The sequence below is a fragment of the Triticum dicoccoides genome, chromosome 2B, assembly GCF_002162155.2.
Source record: "Triticum dicoccoides isolate Atlit2015 ecotype Zavitan chromosome 2B, WEW_v2.0, whole genome shotgun sequence".
NCBI classification, from domain to species: domain Eukaryota; kingdom Viridiplantae; phylum Streptophyta; class Magnoliopsida; order Poales; family Poaceae; genus Triticum; species Triticum dicoccoides.
Genome location: NC_041383.1, coordinates 249,976,526 through 250,001,525, shown reverse-complemented (window position 1 = coordinate 250,001,525; position 25,000 = coordinate 249,976,526). Strand labels below are relative to the sequence as shown.

Sequence of the window (25,000 nt, the reverse complement as noted above, 5' to 3'; positions counted from 1 at the left end):
ATTTATGACCTTCAGTGATCTTACAACGAACATGAGTTTTTCCATTGTAAATGAGTACGGAGCAATCAACGAATTCCGGCGAAATAGAAGATCTACGTGACCAAATTTTCCTGCTCCTCAGACTTTCTCTACTATGCCTTTTTTCGTGAACTACTAAATGACTCCTCTTGCTCCAAGCTCCCTTTTGTTGCCTTCTCGTTCACATCCTCGTTCAATTGAAACAAGCTTTCAATCAATATCTGCAGGCACATTATATAATTCCTATATGGAAATTCATTTGCGGAAGACCTCCATTCAAACATGAGAAAAGCTTCTGGGCCCGTCCAAGATGGGATGGGAGAAAAAAAGCGAAAAAAAATCTGGATTGTGCATTGGTCGGGATCTCCGTAACAAGTAGGTGAACGGTGATGATCAAAACCAGGAGAAATATCTGAAAAAGGGGACTTGGATAGGATTTTGACCACGATCAAAGATAGGAGGGGTTCTCTTTCTTTCATCGCCGTCAAAAGAAAAGGCTACCAAAAAAACCTTTACTATCACGGAGATCGTTAAAGAAAACATGGATCCAAATGCCAAAGGGGAAAAATGGTGGAAAAGCTTCTCAAGGCCTCGTCCTCCTCACCACGCAAGCATGGGAAAAACGTTATGTGCTATCGTTGTGCGGAGAAGGGTCATCTTGCGGAGATCTGCAGAAAAGAGGCGACCCGCTTCGTTTGTGGCGCCTTCGGCCACAGATCCTTCTACTGTCCTAGGCGAGGGAAGCAAGGTAACCAAGTAATCCTCTTTCTTGTGCTTCAGCCCTATGAGGATATGGTGAGAAACGTGGAACATTTGAGAAAATGTGCTGTGTCGTTGAGGGGAAGAGCTTTTCTTTCGAAGGCATCTTTCTGAAGGAAGAGTGTCCCCTCCATTTGGATACAATTTCTGATTGTTAGCTAGAATATATGGGTGTATTGTCATTCAAGTTCTATAGATGGTGTCTGTCTCACTATCTGTTTGAGTGCCTGAAGGCCCCTGGAGGAGTCGTTCTGTGAGTTGTATTCAAGCTCGCCCTTAGACTGAGTCAAGTTAGCGATAAGAGTCAGCTACGTACGGGTGGTATTTCAGGTATAACTGATCAGGGTTGTTCTGAAAGCAAGTCAATTGGTGCTTTGGAAAGTGAGTGCCAGAGGCTAGTCACTGCTTGGTTTACAGAAGGGAACGAAGAAAGAGATACCGAAGCAGATTGAGTATAGAAAAGAAGAAATTGATACCATTCATTCCAGTTTATTTGATACCCACTTAAAGTTTCTATCAAACCATGTCTTTTTCTTCGAACGTCAATCTCGTAGGAATTTCGATTGGAAGTGTGGTATTGAAGGGCGAAGCCTTTACTCTTTGACTTGTTTCTTTGAATATAACATAATATTGACTGCGCACTTCGAAAGATGATGGTGTATTCCGAGGATCAGTCCGTTTTTTATTGAATTCGCAAATTGATAGATCTGGATGATTCAAAGAATGATTCTTCCCTGGGTATTTCCCCGGTACCATTATTTAAATTGGAGCTTTTCAATTCCATTTTTGAGATTGAGGTGAGGGTTTAAGACCGCTCGTAACAATTTTTTTCTTTTATGGCTGGGTGGGCAAGAAAAGGATTTGACTCTTGAAGATATCAACTCATACGCCTTCTCCATACATTCAAAAACATTTTTGGTACTTTCTATGAGAATGGATAAATAGAAATGGGTACATTCCTCTTTCTCTTTCTGGCCAAACTACCCATAAAAAAGAAGAGAGAGAGCTGTAAGAGCGGTAAAAGCAAGCTCGGTGGCCCGGTTTCACTACAGGTTGATATATCCTTTTGAAAGAAAAGTAAATTCGCTATGCTATAAGGTACCAATTCATCAAGGTATAAAACCACATCTACAGTGGGAGTCCCTATCTACTTTCGATTCCCTTCTTACTGGCTTTGCCAATACATCATACTGATTTGACGCTTCCTTACGCTTTCTTTCAAGCATTGCTTCCAGGACAACGGAGAGTATTCCAAGATAAAGAACCAGAACTGAGGTTGACACTACTGAAAGATAAAAGAATGGTGGATAGATGGATTCGCACCATCCCAAAACCGAAATACAGACAGACCAAAAAAAGACGAAAATAAATACTCCACCACCAGCCTACCTACTAGCATGTATTAAGCGAATAGCTTGTATGGTAGTTGTTAAAGAAAAGATGTATGTAGTCCCGGAAGAGAAGCAATTGTTGTACGACCTGTAAGCGTCACTTTTGACTTCCTTGCCGTTTGTGAATTGAGTCAATCGAGTTACGTTTGAAAAATGAATGGAATTCTGGAGTGGACCGAATATCCATGGCAGAACCCCACACTGGCTAGGAACTGGGTTGCACTAAGCCCGACACTTTTTGGGCTTCTTCATGAATCTAGTTTTCAGGTAAGGTCAGATCATCTTATTGAATAGATATCTGAAAGAAAGCAAAGGAATGAATCGTTTTTCCAATTACCTTCTCTCGAAAACCATAGATCTTCTGGTTACCATTGACTATCCGGCACTTTCGTCTATAGAGCGAAGCAAGAAATTGCATGGAAGGGCTTTTATGCTAATATCAGCCTTGTTTGGAACAATAGATGCAATCCATTTCAGTGTATGTCACTGAGTTCACCATTGCAGTTGAGACGTCAGGCAATTGAGCGTTCCCTAGAGTTTGGTTCAAAGGCTAAGGACTCCCCGCCGCCTTCATAAGGGCACTAAGGCGGAGCACGAAAAAGCAAATTGGGCACCCATGTTTTACCAGTCCCGGATCTCAGGCCCGTTTTGCCAACCGCCGACATGAACGAAATCGAATTTCATTGCGGGAAATTAGGATTTCATGAGGGAGGAAAAGGGGGTGGAGAGTCGTACAATGCATTGGTGGGATGAAGGTGCTAGCTTGGCTGAGATAGGAAGTTTCAATGTGTATGTTGATTTGGTTCTAGTGCCCCCACCCTTTTCGAGATCTGTCAGGATTAGCAAGATGTTCTGGTGTAAACTATAGAGAAATGGAATGAATGAAATGTATCTAAGAAGAAAGGAAGCCATGCTCCATCCTGTTTCTAAAAAGAACATCACCTCCCTTTTTGGTTAGATACCGCTCCGTTAGGTACTAATGCTTCTACCTATCACCCGGAGGGTGAGTTTGAGAGCTGTGTTTTTTTTCCAACGTTAATAGCATTCCACGAGAAAAGTCATCTACTGATGTTGTCAGCGGAGTCCCTCGTCCATCCATGTATGAATAGCGGTATCCCCCATTTTGGACAGTGATGAGGTAGTCGACGCAATTTGCATGTGTATTTGCGTTCGGCTTTGCTACTTTCCTTCTAGAAAAGAATGTCCGCGGAAGGGAATAGTCTACGTGGCCCGGGGTAGTCTTTCAATTCCTTTATCAGGTGGGAGAGTTTAGAACTTGTTAAGCCAATAGCTGCTGCTTTAGTCACACTAGCTACATCAGTTGATCATGGATTTAGCATACCACCTCAGAATAGTCTACGTGGCTCCTTGTTTTTACTACAATTTGATATAGTGAATCCAGTAATGTAGACAACCCTTTTTAAAGCGCTTTTAAAGCCCCTGACTCTCAAAAAGAGCTGGAGGTTTTGCCTCAACTCATTCCATGAATGTTGTTTCATTCCCCACGCGGCTGAATCCAACTCAGTCTTTATCCTACCTTGGAGTTCTCTCTCATAACTGAAGCCAGGAGGTATTCGATTTATCGGATTAAGAGCTAGCTGCCCTTTTCTTGCTCCTTGCCATTAGCGCAGCCCTTTTCTTTTTCTTAGCTAGCGTAGTTTTTCACCTTCAAAAGAAGGCGCCAGCGCTTTTGTAGTGACCCCGGAGGGGTCCCGGGTTGCTTTGGCGCCCCCCACCCCGCCAGTCCTGTGTTGTACTTGACTTGACTCTCCCCCGCTTGCTGCTTGCTGATCGCAGTGTTCAAAAATGACATGAAGCTGGATATGAGTAGATGTTGTTGGTCGAAAACGTCTTTCATTCACAATGAAACAGAATGGTCTCGCTCGATGCGTCATTTTAGAATGTGTATTTTCATATTAAGAGTTCTTAAAAGTTCTCAACTCAAAGCCCAACCGTCAAAAGGATGCTACAATGTTCGAAATTATCAACTTAACATGCCCCCTTACTTCCTTTGTGACCTCCCACTACTTCATCTACCGAAATGATTAGGCAGATCTCGTTTTTTCTAGCATTAAACCTGCTCATGATCCTTTATAGAGCATGGAGCAGACAGAGAGATGAAAGGACCACCTTCTCCTGCTTGCTTGATCGAAATCTATTCACATTTAGAATAGCGGAAGTGCTACTTAACTTCACTTAGTAGTTGAAACTCGGAGAGACAGAGAGAGTCCTCTCTCATACTTGCCAATTCCAAGGCTGATCAGCAAGGGAATTGGCAGGAACCAACCTTAGTTGCCCCTCGGTAGAGTGAGTCTACTTAGCGAACTGGCAGGACGCGGAGATCGATTGATCAATATGCATATCGAGAGTTGATGGTTGACCGCCGCCCCCTTGTCCTGCCCCGGCCGGGGAGGCAAAGGGGATTGCTATCGTCATCCTTTCTCCCGGTGTATGTGAAAGAGAAAAAGTGACGCACTTTTTGGATTTTCGGTCTGCGGTTGGTTGGGCCAAAGAACGAGAGTCAGCTTCCTTAAGTCCGTTCTTCCTCAGTAGCTCAGTGGTAGAGCGGTCGGCTGTTAACTGACTGGTCGTAGGTTCGAATCCTACTTGGGGAGATTTGATTCATTCAAAATTCGAATTGATAGTTATAGCTTTTCTGACTAGCGACCCCTGTCCTTCTCCTTTTTTTTTCTAAAGATGCAGCAGAATCATCAAACGGGACATCAAAAGTGGGAAGTTGATTGTAGGATTTCTATTCCTCACTCTCGTATAGGTGAACTTGGTTCGTTCAATGAAAAGGGATAAGAAGGATCCACTGGGAATGAATGGGAAGACTGGGGTAGTATCTTCATTAGCCAGAAGGAATTAGTCTCCACTAGCGTAATTCGAAGAACGAACAAGAAAAGGCGTCTTTAGGTAGGAGGATGGATGGATGTGGTCCAATGGCTAAAGCTCTGCCAGCTTCTTGTAGACTGGTAGTCTCCGAGAGGAACCTTAACCCCCCGGGTTAGGCCGGGTGGGATGGTATACTTTTTTTTTCGCCACAAGTGGGAACTCAGTCCTTGGTAAGACACAAGGGGGGAAGGAAGATCTTCACTCATTCATTAAGTAAGTGCCTGCGGTGAGACCCACAACAAACGAAGGGGGTGGAGGGAGACCGAAGAAGGAACAATTGTCTTGAATGCTACGCTGGGATCAGCAGCTTCCAGTGTTTTCAAAATGAGTCGGGCAGGAAGAGGAAGATCGGGCGGGGAAAACGGGGTTCGAACCCGCGACTTCTGGCGTGACAGACCAGCACTCTAACCAACTGAGCTATTTCCCCCTTTCGTAACTACTGTCGATTCAACAGTCACCTACCGGTTACCTTTGTAACTATACCAAAGTAGCTGTACAACAGAATGCCCTTCGCCTTTAGTACTTTTCTTTTTCTTTTGACGACAGTAGAAAGAAATGGCTCTGCTCGCTTAGAGAAGGGGCTCCGCGCTCTATCAGCTATCAGTTAGTTGGCGCTACGCGCGACTTCAGTTGACAAAAGCGAACAAGATAGCGCTAGCGCCCGCGGAGAACTTTTGTTTGTTCGCCTTCTAAAAGGCCTACTGACCTGCCGGTGAAAAGCCGGTTACAAAACAAATAATAAGACGTAGTGAAAAAGTACCAAAACAACTGAAGCCTACATCCCACTACGTCTGGGTTCCCCCTTCCTATGAACCTTGAGTCAATAGGTAGGGTCAACTATACCAAAGTGGAAGGGCCACTATCTAAGCTATTAGTGGGCTAGTTTGAACTATTGATTTACTGAATCGAGTGAAGCTGTGTTGCGTAACATATAGGTCGCCAAGGCCTAGAAGTACAAGTGGTCGCCCTAACGGTCACTCTCAAACTCACTACTTGAGTGACGAAAGTCACTTAGCTTCTTTAATAGGGCTTGCCAAAGAACCCCTCCGGGGCCCCGGGAAGAGGAAGAAGGAGATAGAGCAAAGGTCTCCTCTTTCTGTCCGCTCTTCCCGGCATGTAGAGATCCGATTGGGCTTATAGTTTAATTGGTTGAAACGTACCGCTCATAACGGTGATATTGTAGGTTCGAGCCCTACTAAGCCCATCTGACCTGCTTAATCAATGACTCCGGTAGTCACCTGAACCACTCTCTCGGATAGCCCACAGCCTCTCTTGTGGATGCGAAAGAAGATTCGATCAACGTACAAGGTTTGCCTTCTTGTGAGAAGGAGGGTTCTGAATTGTGTTCTCAGTGCAAAGGGAGTCTTTGAGAAGGTTCCGTTTTTCTGAAGAGAGAGAAGATCAGTAGAGCAGTCCGGCAGCTGTTCGGGGGTCAGCTTTGGGATTTGCCTGATCGACCCCTACCAGTGTATTAATCTACAAAAATGAAGATTGACATTCGTCAATTTACCGGATCTATCCTCTTCTACAAACTTTACAAAATGGAAGGGAAAATGTGAAGACCAAAGATGTCAACTACTAAGCATAGTCAATTGCAAATCGGCCGGTTGGTTTGCTTCTCTCCAAGTATGGGAGATTTTCCAATCTTCGAAAGACGCTCGTACTTTCTTGATCTTATGAAGAAGGGGCTTTCCTTAGCTGCGGACTTTGGGATCTTGAGAGTAGACCATGTCTTACGTTAGGGAATCCGAATCAATCCAAATCCTCTGACACTCCTTTTCAGCTGCTATTTGAATACATGTTCAGATGCAAAAGAGCTCGACTTCGAGTATGGTCTTGTTCTTAACTGCTTGAGAGAACGCATATATCCCCTTTTTCTTGCTAAACCTCCACAAGCCTTCCCATGCTCGCTAATTGAACCGTCCGTCTTCATCTTAATCCATTCGTTTCCCGGTGGTCAACACACAATAGAATATGTTTGTTTTTGATCGGATTGAGACAAAAGTACCATTTTTAGGATGTTCGCCGATTCTTCCTCTTCTTTCTCTCATAAAACTTGAGATACTAGCTTCTAATCTGCATATTTTTGCAAATCCTTTTCCATTTGGATTTTTGAAAACATTAACTTACCTCTAGAATTCCACTATATATAACGTTGACGTTCCGCCAAAATGTGCCAGAGCGAGTGAAAGGCAAGCCTACCCACGGTGTTAACTTGCCATCCCCAACAAATCTGCTAGCAGCCCATTCGAGTTCCGCTTGGAAACAAGAAGCTCTTCTTTATTTGCATTTTTTTGCCCAAGATAAGCCCATTTTCCAGCGCCAAGCCTATTATAAGAGTTCAACTGCCATATTCGGATGGAGTCCAAATGCTTGCATCTTGGGCTGAAGAATGACCCAATTCCTTAGCTTCCATGCATTAATCATATCCGGGGATGTGGGAATAGGGAGATGCCATCCATCTACACGACACGATAGCTTAAGCAAAGAATAGAGAGAGCTAAGCTAGAATACATACACAAAAGATATTCCACTAGCATAGGCCTACCATAGAAAAGTCTAAAAAAACCTTTTCTTTGTCTGTCAGCGGGAGAGAAAGCAAGCTTACGGTGCTTTGGATGTTAATGTTTTTGTAGGATACTAAACACCTATATATATATACATTGTTTTATACTCCTCTGTACAAGCGTATAAGAACTATTATGCTCGATAAAAGGCAGTTTATGAATAAGTAAGTCTTTCTTTTTTGAATAGCCGGCGGGAGAACTTACTTTTCCGGCTATCGTATGAACAACGCCGTCCGCTTTTCTTTTTTGAGTTTCCATGGATCTCTCCGACGAAGTAGCGGAAGCATGAAATGATATTCACGAATGAGCATTGCTATCTGATTCCTACAAAAGAGATAGGGGAAGCTCACTTTTGTCAAATGGGGCTAGAAAGCATAGAACCCCGTCTTAAATCAACCGGTGAATCCAGAATCAAAGTGAGGAGAACAGGATATGTTATGAGAAGAGTGACGTGGGAATAGATTGCATTTCAAAAAGAATCTATACACTCAATAAGCCAGAACGGGAAGATTCAACTGCAAAAAGAACTGGTACGGTGTGAGAAGAGGCCTATTCTCAATAATGAACAAGATGATGCAGCTCTAGTTGCTGGAGGCAGAGGACGTGGACGCGGCAGGAATAGATCCAGGGGGAGGACGCGAATAAAAAAAGGCTATGAGGATCATAAAAATTGTGGTGGAGGGAGATTGTATAACTAAGGATCGAGTAGAGGAAGACGTCAGTCTTTCAGTTGTAGATGATCATTACCGAAAAAGATGTACATTCGAATGAAAAAAGAGGGCCTGTCCGAGAGGAAATAAAGAATATTCATTTGCGGATTCTTCCGAACAAGCAACGGATTGAGCAACTAGCGCGAAAGCCGTTGCGCGTTAGCGCATCCGTTTTCTTGCTCGGGAACGAGGGGACTAAAAAAATTGTCAAAAGCCATCTTTCTCTTTAACTAACTAAGTATTCTAAAAATATGTATGTCTATGAGGTATTTTGACTTAATGGGAAGTAGGCATCTCATTCATAGGCAAGAGCAGGCCGGCCTGAAGGCATGAACTGAAGGCAGGCAAGAAGGCATTAAATGGCTTTTAAGGATTCGGTGTAAAGATGCGGAGTACATTATCTTTCTTTCTATAAAAATATATGGAATCCGCGATCCTATCCTATTTTTGAAGTCATTTTTGCATTCGAAATTATTTTCTTTCGCAAGAGCACTCAAACATAGATTGAAGATCTTCAGTTCTTCGGTCGGCAGCCGCAGTCAGTAATAGCAAGCAGCGTCCCATACTACTTTTCCTTTGAATGTTCATTCTGGAATTGAATGTCACAAACAAGACTCGTACTTCAGAAAAAAAACTGCTTGAATCAGGAGCTGTAATCCGCAGCTTTAGAGATAGGGGCGGCAGTCACAGCATTGGCAGTAGTGAGCAGAGGTCAAGAAGAAGAAGCGGTAAGAGCAGTTAGAGAGCAAGCAGCGGCTCATCAAACCTTTCTGTTTCGGTTACAGCTCAAGCGGTTTGTTTTCAAGTAAGGTACTCAAGCAAGCTTTCCTCCTGAAGACAGAGTTTCGGGTGAGCTAGCAAAAAAAGTAAGCAGTTAACTGGAAATTTAGGTCAAATTAGCATTTCGTAAGTTTTAGTAAGGCCAGTTATGGGAAGCAGGCCATGGAGAAAGAGAGGAATCAATCGTCCAACGCTATGTTAACAAATACGTGAAAGGTTTGATTATTCCATACACTTGAACGCGTTCCTTATCAATAGGTTTCGGAGAGACGAGCAATGATTGCTTGACGATCTTCACTGCATGAGACTAGACTTGACTCAAGCTTCATATGAAAGCATTTACTGAACTAAAGCCGTTGAGCCAAGTCAAGCGAAAGACTTATTCGAAGAAAGCTTTAAGAGAGTTTGTTGTCCCATGCCTTTCTGATGGTGAACCTCCTACTGCTTCTTCCAATTCTGAAACTGGGATTGGCCTGTTGACTTTGCCCTTCCTTTAGACAAAGCGCCCCCAGTTTCGCCAAAAGACCTCTGCGTGTTGTCATTCAACTCCACACAAGCCTGTCGTTGGGCTACTTGCGTCTTCGGCAGATACAAAGGAGAAGTGACGGTCGGTGAAATAGCCCTCCAACTCGTAGCTCTTCTTGCTTAACGTGAAAACTCTCCTTTCCGATGAAAACGAGAAAGAAAGATGTCAACTACTAAATGTGCTGCTTTGTGAATTTGATACCAGGTAGTTCTCCCCCCTCGGCAGGCAAGTAGCCTTTGCGACTTACATCTCTTCTACAGGAGGGTATGAACCCCCGGATCTAGGCGAGGTGATGGCAGGGAACTCCAACAGGTTTTGGTTTCCTCCTCACTGATTGATGGAGCCCAAGACTGCTTGACGACTTTCGGTGTGGGGTCAGCTTGAGCCGAGGTCGTCTCGTAACAGGAACAGGAAGAATAGCAAACAAGCACACAAGCAGGAATAGGAATATTGGCTGTCACTATCCTCTGGTTAGCAATCAACTACGGAGCTGGCAACTCACAAGCCAGCAAGTCAACCTCTGTCAGATCTTCGGCCCAGTTTATGGACGAAACTGACTCTACTTCCTCATTCAGGCTGATATGAACTGCAAAAGTTTGCATCTTTAGCGTGGATATCGTAGGTATAAATGAAATAAACTGGAATCAGGAAGTTGTTTCTTTCTCTCGATACGCAGAGGGGAGAGCATGCCCTGTCTCAGGCAGTATATCAGTCGTTAACAATCTTACCGGGACACATCCAATTGAAACTAGAATCCCAACCTCTTTGGAAGAAGCTCCAAATAGAAAAAATTTCAGAGCGGGGAATCGTCCTACAAACTAAAATGTGTTAAATATATATATACCTACCTCTGCCTAGAAAAACTGGAGTTTCAAGCACCCTCGTGGGAGACATTGGATGTTGTCAACCGGCCTTAAAATGCTCATAAACAGCTCTTCCCCCTTTGACTTAGTTTTCGCTCTCCTCTGTTTCTAGTAGAAAAAGCCTGATCCTACTTTGCGAGTCCAACAGGTCTAGTATTCTTTTCTTTTTCGTCTGAGGGAACGTGGTAGCCCTGATCTAGCTAAGACTTGAGATTCCATTCTATTTCATTCTGATCTCGTTATGAGGAAATAGGTGAGGCGAGGCTAAGACAAGATATGGGACTTCCCGCGCTAAGTTGTTCCAATCTCTGTACTTAAGTAACCGAACTCGAAAGTGCTGCTATGAGCTAGATTTGTGCGTACAAGGGTAAAGAAGCGAGCAAGGCTACCTTTCCGCTGGAAATCCTATACCTGAGTGCTATTTGATCAGAGTGAGTTGTAATTGAGCTTGATTTACTTGCTCTTCTATTTGCATTTTTTGTTAAGTATGTGGGTGACTCATCGTCGTGAGATCGATTGGTCGAAAATGCTTTTCAAGTAGTCTCAGTCGGCGAACTCGGCTCCACAGAAGAAGTCAGTAGTGAATCAAAGAACTCATGCATGTAATCAGTGACTAGGAATCGATCAATCGGATGCAACCGAGCCATACAAAAAGAATTGGAAAATGGATGACGCAAGAGCAGCGGAAGGTGACTTAGCAACATCAGTCATTTCCTATAGAAAGGAAGGAAAGGATCTCTCTTCTGTCTAGACGAAAGATCTCATTTTTGCTACCGCTCTCCCTCTTATGAGTCTCTGTCAGCCGTTGTTTAGTAGCTTTCAACGCGAGTTCAGTCATTCTCTTAGATACTGAAAAGTACGAACTGACTTAAAGCACGAACATGAAGGAAAGGCTGAATTCGAAACATCTTGAATCGGATTCTCTCTTCTCAGAGAGCTTGAGAGTGAAATGAGTGGGCCGGCCAAAGAATACCACTATGGAAGTGAAAGGGGAGGGCAAGAGCGGTTCGAAGACCATAGCCCGATGTGGGTACATTGGCGTCATCGTCGTATGAAATTCACGCACAAAGGGCGCCGCATCACTCTCAATGGCATTCAAGATAATCCTTCCTGCCGTCCAATCTCTGTCCGTAAGTTGCAAGGATTGCTGAAATGGGGTGCTGTTAGCCAGTGTGTGCAAGTGCGTCAGATTCACCAGGAGCATGATCTGCAAGCAATTACTCTGGATGCTGATCCTGCAGAGCAGACACCTCCAGCTGTTCAAGAACTGCTACAGGAGTTTGATGCTTTGTTCCGGGAGCCAAAGGAATTACCCCCTCGTCCTGCCTGTGACCACCAAATTCCGTTGGTGCCAAGTGCAGTGCCAGTCAATGTCCGGCCATATAGATATGCACCCCACCAGAAAATAGAGATTGAGAAGCAAATCTGTGAGATGATGAACAATGGCATTATTCGTCGCAGCACGAGCCCCTTCGCTTCTCCAGTGCTCTTGGTTCGTAAGAAGGATGGATCCTAGCGCTTTTGAAATATCCTATGCCAGTCGCGGGTTGTCCCAAGCTCAACGTAGGTTCACAAGAGAAAAAGGGGGGTACCTTGTCTGTCGGTCGAAGAAGGCAACAAACAAGTGGAAGCAACCGATGCTTTGGTCATTCTACTCCTTGATGCCAGTCTGTGCTTGCTGTCATGCTGGCAAAAGCGGGGGTTTCGGCCGGCTTTACCTACTATTGGATTTGAACCAATGACTCTCGCCGTATGAAAGCGATACTCTAACCGCTGAGTCAAGTAGGTCAAGCTGAGTCAAGTCAGAGAAAATTGAAAAAAAGAGAAAGCCAACCAAAGCGCAACCAGAGTTCTCCGCGGGGTGGAGCGCTAAGAAAGAGAAAGCGTTATCGCTATACGAAATGAAGCAGCGGCTAGCACACTAAGATAAACCACTTGGTTTAAAAAACAGCTTAGTGGCGTGTGATTTCAACACTATTCCAGAGGTATATGACAAAAATTTTGGGAGAGACCTCTATGTTCCTCATCTTAAATCATTCTATGGTTGTTTACAATTCTGTCATCTATTTTACATGAGGGCTAGAGGGTGGTCTTGGAGCAAGAAAAGTGTTGAGTCCAGGCGCATTATGGTACGACTGAGACTGAGTTGGGCAGGAGCAAGCGGTTGGATTGGCCTGACTCTTCAAGACCAAAGATACTCGGCTTCCTCTTCATCAAGTCACGAAATTCGACCCTTAGTTAGCAGCACCAAAACTAGAGCAAGCCCAAGACAAGCAAGAACAGTCAGTCAGCACCGATCAGGCAGGAAGCAGACAGTAAGCTAAGAATACTGGAAGAAGGTGGTCACTCAGCCAAAGCCCTAGTTCAACCAGAACAGTAGGGAAAGCGGTAGAGGCCGCTCCGTAGCTTTGGTCGTCGCACTCTAATCCGCTTTAGAAGAAGCAGCTATTCTATTGCTTGGCTATAAAGCCTATTAGTAAGAACTCTGGGGAAGGAATCCGATCTGCAGATGAAGCAGAAGCAGGCAAAAGGCGAGCGCACAGCGAGGAATTTTCCATACTAGATCGACTCAACATTACCGAATCTACTTTGAGACTCTCTTCTCTTCATGGTTGGCTGTAAAAAAAGAGTCTCTTTAGTCCCCAACTCTATGGATTTTACTTTTTGGCTCAACACCCTGCTCTCGACGTTTGCTCGGGACGGGAGGCTATGAAATAGTTGAAAGCAGATGCAACATTAAAGAAAGTCAATCCAGTAGCCTTAAGTCGTACCGAACACTATGTCCTAATAGTAAGGGATTTCTTTCAACCCGGTGGTAAGCCGGTGGTACCCGGAGAAAACGTTGCCCGAAGGAAGGGACTAAACCCATCTGTTCAAGTAGTAGCCAAGTAGTACCGAAGGAGTATCTCCGAGTTAAGGAGTACCGAAGGGAAGGAAGAAAAACCAAGTGAAAGAAAGAGATCGCAATGGTCTAAGATATAGTCAGTGAACAATAACTCAGATCTGATGTCGGATCGAAACAAAAATGCAAAAAGACAACACAAACGTAAAAGATCGAACTCTAATTTAGTTACTGAGTGAGATGTTTTGCTACCTACAAAAGGTTGGTTCTTCCCCTACAACCCCTAGCCCTCCAAGGCAGTACTCTTCATCGGCAAATCCGAATGTCTCGATCCGAGTTGAGACCCACCTACAGAAATTGATCCATCAACGGTTTTTTCTATAGTGGCAGGAAGTCTCCAACTCTTCGATATGCGCTAGCTAGGTAATCCCTTTACTTAATCTGAGATGGGATCTCTTGCTACCAGAAAGGAACTGAACTGGCTTGCCCGGAAAGAATGGATTGCGACCCTTGGAGAGCTAATGGTACTGGACTGGTAGCGCACTGATTGAACCGACCCTGGACGTACCACTGGGGAACCTATGGCTGGAGAGAATCTCTCGCGATGGAGAAATGTCAAATGGGAAGCTCTATGGAGGCACACATCGTGTCGTTCGTCATCGAAATGGGACTGACTCGCTCGGGAACAGGCACAGGATTGAGGAACTTTCTGGCGTAACACACCCATAATGGGGCAATCTGACTAGCTGGTCAAAACCCTTTCCGCAATGTTTAAGTGGTGCTGGAAGGAATCAAGAGGGGAGGAGGAAAGCTGTACCAGGTGGAAGGAGAAGAGCTGATTGCTACTAAATCAGAACAAGCTTAGTTCTGCATGATGGCTCAATGGTGCATGGTCAACTCAGTAAACCTAACATCTCTGATCTCTGATCCAATTTCAACCCTACTGAACTCTTAAGAGTAGGTGTTTCAAGAACCTAAGTCCTTACAAAAAAAAGAATCCATGATCACTATAGACCCCCGAAGGTACTGAGCCCAAACATCTGAAGCCATACGGATACTCACATCTGCAAAAGGCTGAGATTTAGAATTGAGGAATTGCTGAAGAATTCACTGATACAATCCTCTACTAGCCCCTTTGCTTCACCTGTGCTGTTAGTGAAGAAGAAGGATGGGACATGGAGGATGTGCATTGAAACCAGGCAACTGAATGCCAGTACAGTAAAGAAGAAATACCCAATTCCGGCACATAGATGCCCTATTGGATGAGTGGTGCTAAATATTACAGCAAGATTGACTTAAGATCTGGCTATCATCAGATCAGGATGAGAGAGGAAGACAAGCCCAAAACTTCATTCAGAACCCTGTAACTATGAATTCAATGTGATGCGGGCTTACAAATGCTCCTGCAACGTTTCAAGCACTCATGAATGATGTGTTCAAGCCCAGAAGATTTGTGTTGGTTTTATGATATACTTCTTGATAGTAAAACACTGAAGGAGCATCAACAGCACTTGCAGCTAACACTTTTTCTGCGGAATCAGCTACATGCTAAGATGAGCAAGTGTGAGTTTTGACTTTCAAAGGCGGAATATTAGGGGTAAAATGGAAAATAAGGTGGCAGATGCATTTAATAGGAGAAAGGCCGGAACATCTGTCCAGCTGGTCCAAGGTGTGCAAACCGCTTTGTGAAGGCCGACTGAGAATGAGGGACCTAGTCGTGTATTTCGAAGCCTTCTAGGCAAAGTTGCTTTGGCGTGCACTGAAAGGGCGTCTTCCTTTCCTATATTATACCAGAGGTGAGTGCATAATCTGGTGTAGAACGGAGGGGATATCCTAAGTTGATGTGCACAAGTGCTTCCTGTGATTGAAGTCGATTGCCTCAACCAATTTCTTAGTACATCAACACAAGAAGTGGCGAATTGGGGATGGTACTACCTCAGTGAAACTGTGGGAAGATGGGTAGGTGGGGCCTCTCAACCAAGACATCGCGGTTGGCGAGTGGGGACTCTACTGAATTCTAGCATGGGTGTGGTAGATTACTGACGTGAAGCCGGACCTTTATGAGTGCTCTACATGGTCGGATCAAAGCTATTCTAAAAACTAGATCCATTGGAGTGGGAAGTACTCAAGATGTAGAAGAGGACTCAAGCAGGTTTGGTCCTCTTTCTCTGATGTGTTCTTAGAACCCACTACCCTCCCTCCTAAAAGACCATGTGACCATCGGATTCACCTCACGATAGTCAACCAGTGAATCAAAGGCCTTATAGGTATTCACACCACCGGATGAAATTGAAGCCATAATCAAGGAGTTACTCTAGAATGGTACTCTACAACCTAGTTCATGCCTCACCGGCTCTTCTTTACAAGAAGAAAGAAGGTTCGTGGCGCCTATGGATTATAGGCAACTCAATGTGCAAACCGTAAAAAAGAAATACCCGATACCGGTCATTGATGATCTTCTGGATGAGCTACACGGTTATACTGTGTACTCAACAATCGTTTTATCTATTCCCACATCGATTCACCAATCCTGGAACTCGTTATGGATAGAAGGTCCGTAGAAGTGAAAGTAGGACGACGGGAGAAAAGAGTAAGGAGTACCGGAAAAAGAAGATTTTGGACTTTCTGCCCATGAAGAAATAGTAGCATTTGAAACTGGAAAGATTTACTTTGGATAGTAAATCCCCAAGGAAGGGCTATAATCCAAACAAAGGAGGAGCTAGCGGACAGTTCGAATTTCAACGATTAGGGAGGGGAATGAAACACTTGTCTTTCACAATTAATTCTTTCTTTTTTTATGTTTAGGACACGCGAAGCGAGAGTGAAACTCGCTATGAGGAGAAGACTCGGCAAGAGAGGTTTGAACAAGAGGAACTGCCGTCTAGTTGAGTTTGATCATTCTCTCTTTCTATCTCTCTTTCTTTCAAGAGCTGAATAAGGGCATATCCACAAAGGAGAGAGAAATCGGACTTTCTTCTTTACCCCCCTCATTATTCAAGACGTGATATAAAGTGTATTGTACTCCCTTGGATCTTTTCCAGGATCTTTACTCGTCGTTGATCAAGGAAGCTAGAAGGAAGATGGGTGGTAGGGTGAATGGACATTCGTATCCTCTCCGACTCGTCGGTTAGGAGAGTAGCGACCAAAAAGAAATCATTATACATGATAACTGCTGTAGAGATAAAATGTAGGAAGGAGAAAGTTGGTTTCAATGAGTCATGTGAATTGTAGAAGAAATAGGTAAACAAGGCGGGTTAATATATATACGTTGAAAAGCAAGGGGATAAATTGAACGAAATGAAGAGCAATCCAGAATCCGATTTTGTATACTATAAGAAAAAGGCACTAAAAACTTGGAAACGGAAGATGTTGTAACTGATATGGGTAGTCACACATTAGGCAAAATGGTGTAGTGGTTGGGCCAGGTAGCTTCTTCTTTTGAACAGCATTTCATTCTGTTTTGGATGCTTTCTACTATGTTTCAAGTGATCAAAGAAGAGTTTATTTCCCACTACTCATATCACATCTTATGTGTTGATGCAAGCTGACTAAATCAATAAGATGGTATTCGTATTTGATTAGACAAGATGGTATTCTTCTTTATTCCGGAGCACAACAATCCGGATCTCTATCTTATAGCTTATCCTTCCTATTCTGTATGTATTATGGTCATGTCAAGTCAATGGTCTGTCTGCCCTGCAACCGGTCTTGAATGGCTTCAGTGAATTGTTTGCTGAGCCTATAGAGTGACCTCCTAGGAGGACAATAGACCACAAAATACCCTTACTACCAGGCACTAAACCTGTCAATCATTAGAGAAGGGACAAAGTTCAAGATAAGACTATCTTGCCTGTTTGGTAGAGAGAGTACCGGGTATTCCGATGGTTAAAGATTCAAGTCTTAGTGGCAAAGGGGGACAGCTTTGGCCTACAACCGTTTCCACTTTACGTCCCACAGCTTGTGTTCTTCGGTATTAATTCGGTTTCTGTTTGTTTGGCTTGTCTCGTGCACCACCTGAATTGAATCATAGTAATGGGACTTTGGTAATCCAATGATGAAGTCAATGCTGATAATGGACCATGCTTCATCAGGAATGGGTAGAGGATCGAAGAGGCCAGGGAGTTTTTAATGTTCTACCTTAGCTTGCTGACAGATTTGACACTTGTTGACAAAAGATTCCACTGATTGAAAGATTCCTGTCCAAGCAAATAGTGCCTTGATGCGGTGATAAGTAGAAGTAATGCCAGAGTGGGCACCAATACCACTGGCATGAAGTGCTTGCAAGATGTTTTTTTTCATTTAGAAGTTTGCACCAACCCATACTCTTCCTCTATATCGAATGACCCCATTATGCAATGAATATTTGCTATTCTTGTGAGTGCTCAGGACTGCCAATTCAGATAGTCAATTCTGGGTGAATGTGTCTTTGCTGTACCCTGCAACAATATCAGTGAGCCATTGTGGTTGACAGGAAGTAATGGCATTGAGTTCATCTGGCTCATGTAATCTAGATAGTGGTGCATCAGCTGCCCTATTCTCTGAGCCTTTTATTGGATGGTATATTGTAATCCCATGAGCTTGAGGAAAGGAAAGCTTTGTGTTGCATTGGTGTTTTAAGTCTTTGAGCAGTCAAATGAGCTAAGCTCCTGTGAATGAAACGCCTATCCTGCTAAGCCCAAACTCTAATGTGCTTGACTTGGAAGTAGGCCACTCTTTCACTGTGAGGATCTTCTTTTAGTCTGTAGCCACCCCTTGCCCACTAATGACATGACCCAGGTATTCTATCTGTGGTTGAGCAAATGAACATTTATTCAACTTCACATATAGTTGATTCTGCTTCAGAAGGTCAAATACTTGCTGCAAATGGGTGACATGATCTTGCAAGGATTTGCTGTAGATTAAGATGTCATCAACAAAAACAAGTACACAAACCCTAGTCAGCTCAGCCAGAATTGTGTTCATAGCACTCTGGAGGGTGGGTGGTGCATTTGTGAGCCCAAATAGCCTAAAATTCATAGTGACGTGGGTCTTGAATGCCGTTTTGTATTCGTCTGCTTCATGTAATCTTATCTGATGGTAACCAGCTCTCAGATCCAGCTTAGTAAACCAAACAGCACAAGATAACGCATCCAACAATTCTTCAACTACAGGCATTGGGTATTTTATTAGACGAATCCATCTTATTTCCTTATTTCTCTGTTTTGGTAGCAGGAGAAGTAGTTTGTTCAGCCCGGACTTCAAATTAGTCTCCCCCGTTGACCTTCTTTTTTAGATAGAATCCTCAATGAGTGGAAAGGACTCCCAAACTTGCTCCACAGTACTATACCATACAGAGCCGCGCCCTTGTGATATGATAAGAAGAAAAGGGGCCAGGCTGCCCTCTTTTCTTTTCCGCACCAAGCCTTCTTGTAAAATCGGGTGTATAGCTCAGTTGGTAGAGCATTGGGCTTTTAACCTAATGGTTGCAGGTTCAAGTCCTGCTATACCCAAAACAAAAAAAACCACTCTTGTATTCGTAAGGATGCATAGTAGCCTTCAAAGAGCACTCTTTGGCCTTGAGAAAAGCCCCTTTCTCATCAACATCTCGACTTCGCTCGTTGTTTGAGGTCAGTATAAAGGAGATCAGACTGGCTCGGTCATTGATAGGCCGGCCTTCTCCTTATTCTTTGGATAGGGCGCGGGGGAAAGTCAAGTCAAGCACTAGTTAGTTGGGGTGGGACGCACCAAAGCAGTGTTCGTTGCACTAGCGCCTTATCTTTTGAAGCTAAACAGAGGCTCGAAAGACGGAGTACGTCCGAAGTCGTTGGCTGCCTTTTTGTAGTGCGCAAGTCAGAGTGAACTTCTTCTTCTGTTCTGCTAATCTACTAACGAGAACTGCCGTACAGTCCTATCTTTTTTAAGAAAGATCGTAGATGAACGTTTCGTTTCGTTACCTAAGTAGTTGAGCAATTCATTCCAAGGTAAACAAAGAGGTATTTCCTTTTCTCGTTCAGTCCTTCTCCCCTTCCATCCCAGTAGGCCTATTCATGCTTTTTTGCTATCCATCTTGATCAAATAGAAGAAGGGGAAATTCAGACTAGGCAAACCACCTCAAAAAGTGAAAAAAAGATAAAACAACTTTCTTTCAAGTAGTAAACCATAGTTCTCATCCTAGGAAACCATATCGATCATCGGTTCAGAGCTCCCAACTATGAAGCTCTTTTCTAGAGCGAGTCAACAATTCGTGGATCCATGGTTTGGATGAAGCTATGTACCCGGGTAGAGATGATTTGTCTCAAAGATGTTCCGCTCATCCAAGAATCTGAAACTTCATCTACATAAACTCATAAATAGCCCTTTCCTTTCTTTTCTTGACTTCAAAAGGTAATCAATCCTTTCTTTTCATCTTTTATCAAGTCTTCCTCTTCCTGATTGAGTCAATCAGGGATAGAAATTCGGATCAACTATGAGGAGTAGGGCTGCTGGGCAAGTGAATGAACTCTGTCCTAGGAATTTCCAATAAGTTCAGTGAAGTGAGGGCGAAGCCTTTTTTGAGAGGGAAAATACACTCCAAATGATATTCCATAATGGAAGGAATGAGTGGAAGATTTACTGGAAGAAAAAAATATGATACTTTTCTAGTCGTAGGTAGGGCTACCTATCTAGTTTCGTGCTTCGGGCGTACTAGATTCAATAGGCTAGGTTATAGCTGACAGATTTCTTTAAGAACTAGCCGCCTATAAGCCTCGCTAGTAGTATTCCTGCCCAGTGCCGGAGTAGTGACTCACAAGGTAAGTTCTCCTCGATGCATTTCCAACACTCTATTTTTCTACGTACACTTTTGATTCCTCAGTAGGTAGGGACAACGTTCGAGATCTCATCCGACCGTCTATTTCTCACTGATTGGGAGATTGGATTGGAATCCGAGGAGAACTGATTGGATGTCATGGAACGAATGGGGCACTACGTTGGTTACCCACTGCTAGCCTAGCGGAGATTTCTCTATTTGTTGAAAGTGGAAAGGAGTCATATTTGAATCGGAAAGTTGGGCTCGTTCACTCACACCTTTCTTTGATTATCGATGACTTGGCTTCTTGCTCAAGTAAGCACCCGGCATACCAATTCATTATCCTTGGGGCTCGGCTCGCTCCTTCCTATCTACGTTATTCTTTCTTTGTTACTCTTGTAATGACGTTCCGAAAGAAATCAAGGTTACCAGGTCACAGCTCTGATTCTTCTTCCCTTATAGAACCTTCCCGCAAGAAATCAGTGGAAGTGGGTCCGCCCCTACAACTCATCAAATCAGCCTTCTTTTCTGTTCTGCGCTGTACATATTCTCAAGTTATGAGAAAGAATGGATTTGAATGCAATTTGGAATTAACAAAATAAACGAATGAAGAATATTTTTACCTCTTATCTGATAAGCAATCAAAGCATTTGAACTGCTCAATGAACAATAAAGAAAGAGCTAAGGTAAAAAAGTATATGTGTTACTAATAGTAAACCAATTTTATTTGGAGTTTGCTTTCAGCTGAACATGTTATAACTACAAATGAGGTGAGGCTTGATTAGGTGGCTTTGCAAGAACTAGGGAGGAACACAAGTTATGTACTTTAGGCTAAACATATGAATTTAGAAGATCAACTTTTCCAATTGGACATAAACAAAAGCAACCAATAATATATATATATATATATATAAACTTCAATAATATTTTCTCTATGGTGAAGTAATTTCATCGATAACCACTAAACGATTAAGTAGCGATGTATGCAAAGCTAGACAACGAACATTTCATAATACACTTGTTCTGCATATCTTTAGGATAAAAGAAAAAACTACGAAAAAACCCGTTTTCCTAAATAAAAAGATCAAGAAATCTATTTTGTATGGTTCTTATTTCGTTGAAAACGTTTCCATGAGACTTTCTTTCATTGAAGAAGTCCATGACTTGTTCTAGGTGATATGAGGTTGAACAGGCTTTAGAAAAAATGCAAAGAAGGGTACATGAGGGTGGAATAAAAATCAAAAAGATGACCCCTTCTTTCTTCCTGAGCATTACCGATAAATATTCATTCTTTATACGTTAGGTTGGGTTTCAGATGTATATCATTTATTATATGAAACCAAAAAGAAGAAGTGACAAGAAAGTTGTATATAGATGGAGGAATAAATTATGATGTGGAAAACAAGGCAGGGGTTCAAATCCTGTCATCCCTACCTATTACTTCTCCTATGGGCAGTAACGAGGGATCAATTGAGATCGATTCAAATTGGACAAAATTCAGAGTTTCATTTTTCTATATGCATGCGGTACAAAAATCATCCTTTTCTTTACTGCTTTATCTCCCAGAAAGCGCTCTTAGTTCAGTTCGGTAGAACATGTGTCTCCAAAACCCAATGTCGTAGGTTCAAATCCTACAGAGCGTGATTATGTTCTTGTTATGTCGAATCCAAAAAAAAGAACTTATATAAATATAAGAAAATGAGACAGTAATGAGGTCCATATCGTCATCGTAATAAAAAGAAAGATCTGCAAGCATTCTTTATGGGAGTCGGGGCTTTCTGATTTGAAGTTGCTGGAAAAGGACCTCTGTGATCGGTTGATCATTAGTCGTTTTTTTAAGGTAAGTAGGCAGGGGTGTCTTGATCGAAACCGAACTTCAATTCCACCCAGCTCAGATTCTATGCAGCAGTGGGGAAGACCTATTTATACTTTTATTGAGAATTCCATTTCTTCCTGCCGCACCCCAATTCTTTCCCAGCAGTTGAAAATTGATATGAGATCTTGAACCCAGGGGGCTCCTATGTTCTGGGCAGAGGCATTGATGCGGGCTATTAGAATAAGGTGGTAAGGTCCAGGCATCTTCAAACCCCACATATGCCCTCTTTGATCTAGTAAGGGGAATGAAAGAAACAGGAATGTTGCACAGTAAAGTGTCAGCACTCATCCCCAAACTCCATAGGCCCCGCAATAGAAAGAGTTTACTTCGGTGCCGGAGAGCCGAAACCGCTAACCGAAACAAGACATATTCACTTTGACCACAGCCACCCGCACTTGCCTACCCGACTGGCTATTTTAGCTATTCTCTCTTCAACCTTCCTCTAACCTAAAATAGTCATACCGCTCCCCCTTTAGAGATAGATTTCTTTATTCTCTAAGCTAGCTAAACGCCCAAAACATAATAAGCTAAGCCTCCGTTGATTTAGCCAAAGCAGGCCTGGAGAAAATAATGGGAGTCGGTGTCCCTTAAACGCCTTGTTTCCTCTTCTTTACGGTGGCTTCTTCTTAAATGAAAGAAGATCTCTGCTGCGCTTATGCCTTCAAACCCGAAAACAGTGGTTATTACGACACCAGGTGAAATAGCTGCTTTTTCTTCTCTTCCTCCCCTCGACCTATTGAAGTTGCGCTTACCTGCAGCCCTAAGCCCTACAGTTCCTTCGCTTACCGCCTAATCTTAATCTATTGCCCTGCCTCCAAGAGAAGAAATGGCACCAACCGATACAATGGCAGCTAGTTCCAGGGAAGCTGCTTCAATGGAAGTTGGATTGCCTAGTTGCTTTTGAGTTCGATTTGAACTAGTTTCCAAGCTTTTTTTTCATCCATGCCTATAAGTATAATTATCTTTTCCAATCCGAGTGTTCCATCGGACTTACTCCATTTGCTTCTAGGGTCCATTTGCTTCTAGGGATAGGTAGGGCTGGAGTCGTCAGTGCTAGAATGAAATGTGAATGAGAGCATAGATTGATTGTCTCACTGCATGTACATATAGTAACCGGTTAATAATACTAAGGGTCCCTAATACTAATCTCGACATGAGAGGAACGTGTCCTCTCGGCCTTGATATATACTAACAAATATGGTTTTTTCACTCAGACATGAGAGGTGAGATCGATTATATGATGGAGACAGATGGAGGAGCAGAAAGTGAGAGATTGTGGCGTGAAGCACATGTAAGGTGTACAACTCTTGAGACGGATGCATCGAGGTGCCGTCCTGTGAGAACGCTCGTCATAGCGTTGCGCCATAATTTTGTGATGGGTCTTTCGTTTTAAAAATAGGAGTTTTTCGGGTCTAGTTTACCGGTCCGTCAATAAATGCGTATGAAAAGTGAAATAGTTGATGTGATGGATGTGCCCGGTATCGATCAATGAAACATCGGCTCGACGCAGGATTTCAATAGAACGAAAAACATCGTCAGTAGTAGAGGGATAGGTACTTATTCCCGGCCAGCGGTATCATTGCTGCTCCCCGCCTAATGCGGATCATTGTGCAATGCTTATGTGAAATCTCAATCCAAAACTTATTCGTTTCATTGGAAAAACCGACACCGACGTCAAGATCAGTCTCCTTTCCTTTCTCTTTAGTTTGGGAGCAGAGCTGAAAAAGATGGGAAATTCCAATGATTCTTCGTTCATTATCATGTCGATTCCTCACAATCGCTCTTTGTGATGCTGCGGAACCATGGCAATTAGGATCTCAAGACGCATCAACACCTATGATGCAAGGAATCATTGACTTACATCACGATATCTTTTTCTTCCTCATTCTTATTTTGGTTTTCGTATCACGGATGTTGGTTCGCGCTTTATGGCATTTCAACGAGCAAAGGTGTCCAATCCCACAAAGGATTGTTCATGGAACTACTATCGAAATTATTCGGACCATATTTCCAAGTGTCATTCTTTTGTTCATTGCTATACCATCGTTTGGTCTTGCGTTAACAGTACTAATAATGGCATTTGTTGTCTTATTCAGAGTTCAAGGAATAGCCTTTCATCTTGGGAATGAGAATGTCGCGGATCTCAATGTTCTCGTCATGACCAATGCTCCTAACGGGGGTGACTTTCCCATAGACCAACCTCCCGTTGGCGGACTACCAGACCCCCAGCAGGAAATGGCGCACGCCGCCCATCCCAAGACATAATTGCGGAGTTGACTTCCAAGGTTGAAAGAATATTTCACGAAGTAGGCACTCCTCTTCCTTTAGAGGAAGGTGAATCTGCGCGATCGTTCACTGAAAATCATGTATTGTGGTATAGTGAGGGAGGAGATACTCTTCAACAAATCTTCTCCGATTATACGGAAGCCGGGGACGCAAGCGAATTCGTCGCAATAGCCACCAATCTGGCGAAGCGGTTTCGCCGCGCCGAGCTCGGTGAACCGGATTATCCCGACCCCGATGCGCCTTTGGAAGAGCAGGAGGCTCATTCCACGGGATCCCCTAAAAGCACAAAAGCAAATGATGGGGCGAACGAGGCAGGCCCGTCTTCTTCGCGGAAGCGTAAAAGGTGGGATGATGATTCGGGGTCCGAAGATGATGATTCGGGGGGGCCCGGGGAATCTCCAGATCCGGTGGAAATCGTTTACGAAGGGGATGCACAAGGGTACAACTGGGAGGGGAATTAGGTTGGCCGCCAACTTCGCCTGCCTTTCTATGTGAGTTCTTCCCTCTTGATGCTTTCGAACGACTCCTAAATTTCACAAAATCCTTTTTTTCTTATTTGAAATCCAAATCGAAATGCCTCAACTTGATAAATTAACTTATTTCTCACAATTCTTCTGGTTATGTCTTCTCCTCTTTACTTTTTATATTCTCTTATTTAATAATAATAATGGAATACTTGGAATTAGTAGAATTCTCAAACTACGGAACCAACTGCTTTCGC

At 43.3% G+C, this 25,000-nt stretch overlaps 4 non-coding genes across 4 annotated transcripts; 3 read left to right on the top strand and 1 right to left on the bottom strand.

The window, feature by feature from the left end:
* The first annotated feature begins 4,711 nt into the window (after positions 1–4,711).
* Positions 4,712–4,783, top strand: TRNAN-GUU. The gene has a single exon. It is a non-coding gene; the product is annotated as a tRNA-Asn (tRNA).
* Positions 4,784–5,416: 633 nt separating this feature from the next.
* Positions 5,417–5,490, bottom strand: TRNAD-GUC. The gene has a single exon. It is a non-coding gene; the product is annotated as a tRNA-Asp (tRNA).
* Positions 5,491–18,767: 13,277 nt separating this feature from the next.
* TRNAK-UUU lies at positions 18,768–18,840 on the top strand. The gene has a single exon. It is a non-coding gene; the product is annotated as a tRNA-Lys (tRNA).
* A 2,846-nt stretch (positions 18,841–21,686) lies between these two features.
* Positions 21,687–21,760, top strand: TRNAW-CCA. The gene has a single exon. It is a non-coding gene; the product is annotated as a tRNA-Trp (tRNA).
* The last annotated feature ends 3,240 nt before the right edge of the window (positions 21,761–25,000 follow it).